The sequence below is a fragment of the Gobio gobio genome (genome assembly GCF_949357685.1).
Source record: "Gobio gobio genome assembly, chromosome: 25".
In the NCBI taxonomy this organism is placed as follows: Eukaryota; Metazoa; Chordata; class Actinopteri; order Cypriniformes; family Gobionidae; genus Gobio; species Gobio gobio.
The window spans coordinates 1,514,588-1,524,664 of record NC_137121.1 but is presented as its reverse complement, the minus strand read 5'-3'; positions in this window follow the sequence as shown (position 1 = coordinate 1,524,664).

Sequence of the window (10,077 nt, the reverse complement as noted above, 5' to 3'; positions counted from 1 at the left end):
TAAGTTCAGTCAGATCAATCGGTAATGCAAAGGGATGCGAGCTGTACTGTAGCGATTTATCTTTGCTAAAGTTGTGTGCGTGCCTGCAAAGTGAGTAGCAGTCTTTACATATATTGTTCTCTACTTTGTTTATGAACCGTTTAATTGCTTCAAGTGTGTAGAAGTTAATGTATGCAAGTGACAAACGCGAACTAACTTGTAAAGATGTTCGTGGGTATATTTACATACCAGTTTCCTCATATATATCACTGTCATGCATCAAAGACATAATCTATGTGCCATTTACACATCATATGGTTTATTTAATGGGTATATATCGCTAATTTCTAAGAGTTAAAGCACTCGTTAAGCGCATGCGCACTACTGTGCTAGACAGAGCGGCTCCGTCTCTGTATTCAGCGCTGAAAGGTGTCGTATTTCAACTGCACCATATTAGTAATTTGTAGCGATGCATTTTCCCTATATAATGGCACATTTGTTCTTCATATTTACTGTATTAATCATTGTAGTTAAATATTCCTTGTTGAGATTACTGTGCTTATATTTATTGTGACTACGGTTATTTGTTATTTTGTACTTATTTCTCTTTTATCTTTTAATTGTAGAAAACCACACACACATGCAAAGAAGACTTATTCAGTGTACTGAGTTGTGGTGACAATAAATGGGTTATTCCTGTATACCTGATCTTCTGTGTTAAACGTCTCTCACCGGACGCTCTGTAGTGGGTCTGTTATCAACCGGCAAATTCACATTGGGAAAGCTACTAGTAGCCATCCTTTTTACATGGTCCTTCGAGCCGGAGACCCAGATTTACTACGGAAAAATGTCACAGTATGAAGAGGATGAGCCGGTCGTGCGCGTCAGGAGGAAGACAGCCCTCCCCGTGCGATATGAAGAGTATGACCTCAGCGGCTACACTCTCCCAAGACTGTTTCCCGAACCCATGTCACCACAATCTCAGTTTCATCCTACAGTGCCTCCTAGCCCAGAACCAGAGGAAGGTGCAGCTGGTATCACTCCAACATCGCTACTGCGCAAAGAGCTTGATAGTCCTCAACAGTGGTCTGACGATGAACCATGGGAAACCAGCATACTCCAGCGTAAGAATAAGGATTTACGCCTTGCCCATGACAATCTGCTACAGACAATGCAGCAAGAAAGGGACATGTTTCAGCAGACTAGAGACCAGTATTCACAAGAATTTTCTCAGTTGAAACGACAGATGCAGCAGCTACAGATCCAAATGGAGCAGCGACAGCCTGCAGCACCGTCTTCTCCTCCTGTCACCCCTACACGACCTAAACCTGCGCCACGCAGTTTTATGAGAACGCAACAGGGTGATAAGAGCTTTACACCAATGCCAGCATCACGATTCAGGTCTATTGAGTCAGATCAGGCCAAGCACTGTGCCGAGTCTTTCCTAGCTCCAATAGCCGTACCCAGAGCAAAGCCACATTCTCCCCACCACATGTCACACTCTGAACATGCCAGGTGGGGTGCTACAAGGGAGGAAAGACCCTACTACGCCAGAGCTGAGGAGCCCTACAGAGAAAGTCGTTATGCATCATATGAGCCAGAGAATGCAGCACCTCCACTCTTTGAATCAGCCCAACGCTCTTACATGCCATGCACAGCATCCAGCCCAGTTCATCCTGAGCTAGAGCAGATGTATCGAGGTCCGACTCCCACAATTCCAGACTTCGTACACCCGAACCCTAGGGAATTCTCGCGGCTCAAGATAGCCCTGGAGAACATTCTCCCTGCCACTGCCACGGAGAGGTTCAAATTCCAAATACTCACTGACCACCTCAAACTAGAGGAGGCCTTGCTTATCGCTGATTCTTACAGTCATTCACAACAACCATTCACGAAAACCATGGCAGCACTGGATCAGCAATACGGTCAGCCTCATCAGCTCGCACTGCAACGTATAGCAGAGCTAATGGATGGTCCAAACATAGCCAGTGGGGACATCAAAGCTTTCCGACTTTTCGCCCTCAGAGTTCGTTCCCTAGTTGGTATGCTAGAGCAACTAGGAAGGAAGGGCACCTTTGAGTTGCAATGTGGATCTCATGTCTCTAGGCTCCTAGGGAAGCTGCCACATGACCTCCGGTCAAGTTTTCGACGCTTTGCACATCCTCACTTAGTGCCAATTCCCACCCTTCTTGATCTGTCAGATTGGCTAGAGTATGAAATTCAAGTGCAGGAAGACACGTCAAGGTTTGTAGGCGTCAGTCGTCGTGGATATCCAGCACGTACACGAGACGTGATCAGAGACACTAAGCCATTCGCTAAAAGTGCCACCATCCTGTTTGGCACAGAGAAAGCACCTCCACCAACAAAGATGGCACTTGCAGCCAACAAACCTACTTCAACTCCATACTGCCCTTACTGTGACCACCATAAACACTCCCTCAACAATTGCAACAACTTTAAGCAGCTTACCGTTGACCAGAAACGAAACTGGATAAAAGACTGCAACAGATGCTGGCGCTGTGGGAGGAATCATCAAGTTTCAGAGTGCAATCTGAAAATGCGCTGCAAACAGTGTAATGGTCGCCACCTACTGGTCCTTCATGGCATCAATCTCAATAGTGCAGACATCCCAAAGACTACCCCACATGAAGGTACTTCAGCTAATGCCTGCCTCCTGAACACGATGAACGAGATACTTCTCATTCGTAAGCCTCCTGCCAGCCGAAAGGTTCTTCTGAAGATCGTCAAGGTCATTCTCCGAAATGGGGCACACAAGATGAAAGCTTATGCCATCTTGGATGATGGATCGGAGAGGACCATCCTTCTGCACAATGCTGCCCAACAGCTGGGCCTGAAAGGTCAGCCAGAAGATCTTCCCCTTCGCACAATTAGGCAGGAACTACAAATGCTCACTGGTGCAGCAGTGTCATTTCACATCTCCCCCCTGTCTCAGCCCCGCAAACTTTATCACATAAAGGGTGCATTCTCAGCCCAGCAGCTGAGTCTTGCTGAACATACACACCCAGTCAAGACTTTAAGGGAGAAATACCACCACCTCAGAGGGCTTCCTTTGAGCCATTTAGAGGCGGTTCGCCCTGTCCTGTTCATCGGATCCGACTACCCCCACCTCATTACAGCAGTGGAGCCAATCCGCCTAGGCCCCCCAGGGGGACCAGCAGCCATCAAGACTCGTCTCGGCTGGACTTTGCAGGGCCCTGTGCAGCATCTCCAACATGAGACCACTGAACAGCAGTGTCTTTTTACCTCAATGGCACATACAGAAACTGATCTTCTTAGACAAGTGGAGAGACTCTGGCAGATAGACGTGCTTCCCTGGCAAAGTGAAAAGATGAGCACAAGATCCAAACAAGACCAGGAAGCAGTGGAAATTCTAGAGAGCAAGACAGTGAGAGTGGAGGTGGATGGCGTTAAGCGCTATGCAACCCCACTGTTGCGTATTAAGAACATGCCAGACCTCAATGCCCCCAAAAATGCTGTTTTCCCTCATCTGCGAGCCATGGAGAGAAGGCTGGCCAAAGATCCCGAGCAAGCAGCCGCCTACACTGTTGAGATTCAGAAACTGGAGCGGGCAGGTTATGCCGTCAAGGTGGAACCAAGTGCGGAAACATCCTCAACCAACACCTGGTACATTCCCCATCACCTGGTCCAACACAACGGAAAGAACAGGGTTGTGTTTAATTGCTCGTTTCAATTTCAAGGTCAAAACCTTAACAAGCTCTTGCTTCCAGGGCCGGTGTTAGGTTCCTCTCTTCTTGCAGTGTTGCTCAGATTCAGAGAGCATTCCATTGCTATCAGCAGTGATATCCGGGGGATGTTCCACCAAATCAGATTGCTTCCAGAGGACAGGCCACTTCTGCGATTCCTCTGGAGGGATCTAAGGACACAGGATCCACCTAACATTTATGAATGGCAGGTTCTTCCCTTCGGCACGACATGCAGCCCCTGCTGTGCAGTCTTTGCATTACAAAAACATGTCCTGGATCATAGTCAACCTGGGGAAGACGTTCGCCATTCTGTCCTGAAGTCTTTCTATGTAGACAACTGTCTGCAGAGCTTCTCCTCAGTGGAAGAAGCCAAGAGGCTCGTTGACAGAATCAGGAGCTTATTGGCAGAAGGTGGCTTCGACCTGAGGCAGTGGTCCAGCAACCAGCTCTCAACAATCAGCCATTTACCTCCTGAAGCCAGATCAGATGGCACCGAACTTTGGATTTCACACGGGCAGAGCAACACTCAAGAATCAATACTTGGGCTTCTCTGTAATCACCAAACGGACACGCTTTCCTATAAGTATCGTCCTATAGCAATTACTGAGACAACCATGCGTACCATTTACAGAATTGTGGCAAGTCAGTATGACCCCCTGGGCTATCTCATTCCCTTCACTACTAGAGCCAAGCTCATAGTGCAGCACCTTTGGGATAAGAAAAGAGACTGGGATGACCCACACTTACCTGCAGATCTTCTACAGAACTGGTCAGAGTGGGTAGAGGAGCTGCCTGTCCTACAAAACATCGTCCTTCAAAGGTGTTACACCAGCCCAATCAGAGACACAGACATGAGTCAGAGAGAGGTACACATTTTCTGCGATGCCTCTGAGCATGCTTATGGTTCTGTCGCTTACCTCCGCACAGAGGATCAACGTGGGGAGGTAGAGGTGGCCTTCCTCACAGCCAGATCACGAGTGGCACCCAGAAAACAGCAATCGATCCCTCGTCTGGAACTCTGTGCTGCGCTGACTGGGGCACAGCTCGCGAAAGTAGTCAGAACAGAACTGAACCTTCCCATACACCAATTCACTCTGTGGACTGACTCCACCACCGTCCTCACTTGGCTGCATTCAGACTCTTGTCGATATAAAGTTTTTGTCGGAACCAGAGTCGCAGAGATCCAGGACCTTACCGAACAGCACACATGGCGCTATGTACCATCAAATCATAACCCAGCAGTGTCACAATGAGTCTCGGAGTCAAATGCAAGTTCAATGTTTATTTAGAAGTACAATGAGAAGTCTAGGCAAGGCACATATCACACTTCACAGAATTGAGTCCACACGCGGCGTCCCACGACGTAATCCACTCTGGTGGGTAACCGGAGAGAAATCCTCACTTTGAATGACTGACGAAATACTCCATGCACTGGACAGAAGACGATGCAGCGTCCGGAAGAAAAGGCAGTTCGTGGAACCTGGATGAGACTGGATCTCACCTAAAAATGAAGCGCACCAGTCACACCGGAAAGGCAGAGCAGAGTTCTCTCGAGGACAGTTCTCGTACATCCACAGACGTGTGAATTCCGGGCATAGACAAGCCTCCAGACACCTGCGACCGAACCTGAGAATCGCTAAAGAGAGAACAAAACAAGAACCTCCGACTGGACCGACAGAGTGACTGAGACCAACCAAGGCAATGAGCACGCGACGAGAGACAGGACACTGTGCTATAAAAAGGGAAATAACTGATGAGACACGACAGGTGAACAATTAGTGAAACGAGTGGGAGGGACCAGTGAACCCGTGAGGAACCACCACCAACAGGTAAGAAATACATAAACACAAACACGATCACCCAGGAATCCTGACAGTATCCCCTCCCCCATGACCGGCACCGGACGGGCATGGAGGGGACTCACCCTGTCGCCGACGGAGATCCTCAATCAGACCAGGGTCCAGTATATCCCGGGCCGGAACCCAGCACCTCTCCTCCGGACCGTAACCCTCCCAGTCCACTAAATACTGAAAACCTCTGCCCCTGCGACGAGAATCTAGTAATCTCCTAACAGTATAGGCAGGAGCACCATCCACTAGACGAGGGGCGGGGGGTTTTGGGGCAGAGACAGGGGGATTATTCCGGGCAAAAATCACAGGTTTAACCCTGGATACATGAAAAACTGGGTGAACCCGACCAAGAATAGGAGGTAACTTAAGCTTGACCGCTACCGGAATAATGACCTTAGATATACTGTATGGCCCAATGAAACGAGGAGCCAGCTTACGAGAAGGCTCACGGAGAGGCAGATCCTTGGTGGAAAGCCATACCTTTTGTCCACACACATAACGGGGTGGAGATCGCCGGTGACGGTCAGCCGCAGCTTTGGTTCGTCTGGAGTTTTGTAACAAGAGTGATTTAGCTTTCCTCCAAGTGCGTCTGCACCTGCGCACGAAAGCTAAAGCAGACGGAACCACTGCGTCGGGCTCCTGTGATGGGAAAAGGGGAGGTTGATATCCGACAGATAATTCGAACAGAGACAAATTAGTGGATGCGACGGGAAGAGAATTATGTGAGTACTCAACCCAAGGAAGCTGTTGGCACCAAGAATTCGGATATTTAGACGACAGACAGCGAAGCGTTCGACCGAGATCCTGATTAGCCCGTTCGCATTGCCCATTGGTCTGCGGATGATAACCAGAAGACAGGCTGGCTGTAGCGCCGATCTGTCTACAAAACTCCTGCCAAAAACGAGAGATGAACTGAGGACCCCTATCTGAAACTACATCAGTCGGAATACCGTGTAACCGAAAGACGTGATCAATCAAAACCTGAGCCATCTCCTTGGCAGAAGGAAGTTTAGGTAGGGGTATAAAATGAACCGCTTTAGAAAAACGATCCACCACAGTCAATACAACAGTGTTACCATTAGATGCCGGTAAGCCGGTGACAAAATCAAGGGCTATATGAGACCAGGAGCGGGAGGGCACGGGCAAAGATTTAAGCAGACCAGCGGGAGGTTGATTAGATGCCTTATTACAAGCACAGACTGAACAGGCTAATACGAACTGTCTGACGTCCGAAGTCATAGAAGACCACCAAAAACGTTGACGGATGGCAGCCAACGTTCTCCGAATTCCTGGATGGCCGACAAACTTGGATTCGTGACCCCACCGGATGACATTGGAACGTAAACGCTCAGGAACCCATAGACGACCCGCCGGACACCCCTCCGAAACTTCCCCCTCTCGGCCGGCCTCTCTCACCCGCTGTTCGATTCCCCACACGAGGGCAACGACCACCCTCCCCTCCGGGAGAATGGTTTCGGTCCGCTCCGACCCGGAACCCTCGAACAGGCGGGAGAGAGCGTCAGGTTTAGTGTTCTTGGACCCCGGCCGGTACGAGAGGGTGAAGTTAAAACGCTCAAAGAAAAGTGCCCAGCGAGCCTGTCTAGATGTTAATCTTCTGGCTGAACGGATATATTCCAAATTCTTATGATCCGTCCAGACCAGAAAGGGTTCCGAGGTTCCCTCCAACCAGTGACGCCACTCACCCAGAGCAAGTCTAACCGCCAGCAGCTCCCGATTACCTATGTCGTAATTTCGCTCCACTGGGTTTAACCGATGAGAGAAAAAAGCGCACGGATGCACTTTCCCGTCAACAGATGATCGCTGAGATAAAACGGCGCCTACCCCGACATCAGATGCATCCACCTCCACTATAAATTGTTTAGCCGCATCGGGAATAGAAAGAACAGGTGCAGAGATGAAACGGGACTTTAATTCATCAAAGGCCTCCTGAGCTTCAGTATTCCAACGGAAACACACTTTAGAGGAAGTAAGAGCGGTAAGAGGTTTAGCGATCTGACCAAAGTTTCTGATGAAACGCCGATAAAAGTTGGCGAAACCCAGAAATCGCTGAAGCTCTTTACGAGTGTCGGGCACTGGCCATTCGGCGACCGCTTTAACTTTAGCGGGATCGGGACGAATCTCTCCCTCGGCTATGACGAAACCCAGAAACGAAACCGACTCCTTATGGAATTCGCACTTCTCCGCCTTAACAAAGAGCTGATTCTCTAACAACCGTTGTAAAACCTGGCGAACATGCTGGGTGTGTATCTGCATTGAGGGAGAAAAGATGAGAATGTCATCCAGATACACGAAGACAAATTTGTTAATCATGTCACCCAGCACTTCATTGACCATGGTTTGGAAGACAGCCGGTGCGTTACAAAGGCCGAACGGAAGAACGCAGTATTCCCAGTGCCCTGATGGTGTATTAAAAGCTGTCTTCCACTCATCGCCCTCTTTGATACGTACCAAGTGATAAGCGTTGCGCAGATCTAACTTGGTAAACACGTGTGCTCCCTGTAATATCTCGAACGCTGACGACATTAAAGGCAAGGGGTACTTATTCTTAACAGTAATGTCATTCAGCCCTTTATAATCAATGCACGGACGAAGAGACCCGTCCTTCTTTTTGACAAAGAAAAATCCAGCGCCAGCTGGAGACGAGGAGCGGCGAATGAGACCGGCATTAAGAGATTCATTAATGTACTTATCCATAGCCTCTCTCTCTGGTTTAGATAGGGAAAATATGCGACCCTTAGGCAGAGAAGTGTCTGAGAGAAGTTTGATCTCGCAATCATACGACCGGTGAGGAGGCAGGGAAGCCGCCCAGGCCTTACTGAACACCCGATACAGATCAGAGTACTCCGCCGGAACTCCCGAGAGATCAACATCAGGAACCTGAAAAGTAGAACATACAACAGGAGAAGAAGCAGGACTGAGACATGAAACATGACACGAAGACTTCCAAGATAACACAACACCGTTCTGCCAATCAACGTGAGGATTATGTTTGGTCAGCCAGTCATGCCCTAAGATGACCGGCGATTGAGACTGTTCTAATAACAAAAATTCGATCTCCTCACGATAATTGCCAGAAACGAACAAACTCACAGGGGGTGTGCGATGGGTGATAACAGCCATGTGCTGTCCCTTTAAAGTCCAGGCGGAGAGAGATGAAGAGAGAGGAATAAAAGGAATAGCCCACGATTCGGCCAAACCGGCATCCAGAAAACTTGCCTCCGCACCAGAATCCAGCAACGCCTGTGACTGAAAAGACTGTTTATAATTAATGGTTACAGGAAGTGTGGTGCAACCTACGGGAGACTTTAGTGACGACACGCCCACCGAAACTCCCGAAGTCATCGGCGGGCAGTACCCTTTTACCGGACACGCAGCGGCGATATGCCCCGCCTTACCGCAATACAAACATAACCCACGGGACAGACGACGATGTCTTTCAGTGGCGGTAAGACGGAGCTTGCCCAGTTGCATAGGTTCCTCTGTCTGGAGAGAAGGTGCGGTGAATTCGTCCGGCTCAGAGATGGCGAGATGACGAAACGACCGGCGGATGTCACGTTGACGGTGGCGAGTCTCGATCCTCAACGCCAGGTCGATCGCCGTCTCTAGAGATGTTGGAGGATCCCGTGCAGCAATCTCGTCCTGAATGGCAGGATTAAGACCCTCGAGGAATTGAGCCCGTAGTGCAGCGTCATTCCAGCCGCTGGTGACGGCTAGCGTCTTAAACGCGATGGCATAATCCGTGACGGAAGAGGTTCGTTGCAGTAGCCTTACCAGCTCGGCGGCTGCCATATCCCCACGAAGCGACCGATCAAATAAATTCAGCATCTCCGTCTCGAGAGCCTCAAATGAAGTCGTGCACGGAGCCTTGGCCTCCCATACAGCCATTCCCCACTGCCTCGCCCTTCCGGTGAGAAGTGTCAATACATATGCCACCTTTGACGTTGAAGCAGCAAAAAGTCGTGGCTGAAGGGCGAAGACAAGGGAACACTGCTGCAGGAAGGCTCGGCAGGTGTTGGGGTCGCCGTCGAAGCATGGAGGTGTCGCCGCGTGTGGCTCACGGTCTGCAGGTGCAGAAAGGAAACGCCCACCGTCCGGGGAACTAAGCTGGTCCACCTGGGTACTGAGCTCCGTAAATTGTTCTGACAGGGCAAGGAAATCTTTGGCAGCTACACTCAACAGAGATGAATGCTGTTCAATGACCGCTGTCTGTTGATGAAGTGCGGCATACTCCGAATCCGAACTCTCCGAACTCGCTGACTCCATCATTGGCGTGCTCATTCTGTCACAATGAGTCTCGGAGTCAAATGCAAGTTCAATGTTTATTTAGAAGTACAATGAGAAGTCTAGGCAAGGCACATATCACACTTCACAGAATTGAGTCCACACGCGGCGTCCCACGACGTAATCCACTCTGGTGGGTAACCGGAGAGAAATCCTCACTTTGAATGACTGACGAAATACTCCATGCACTGGACAGAAGACGATGCAGCGTCCGGAAGAAA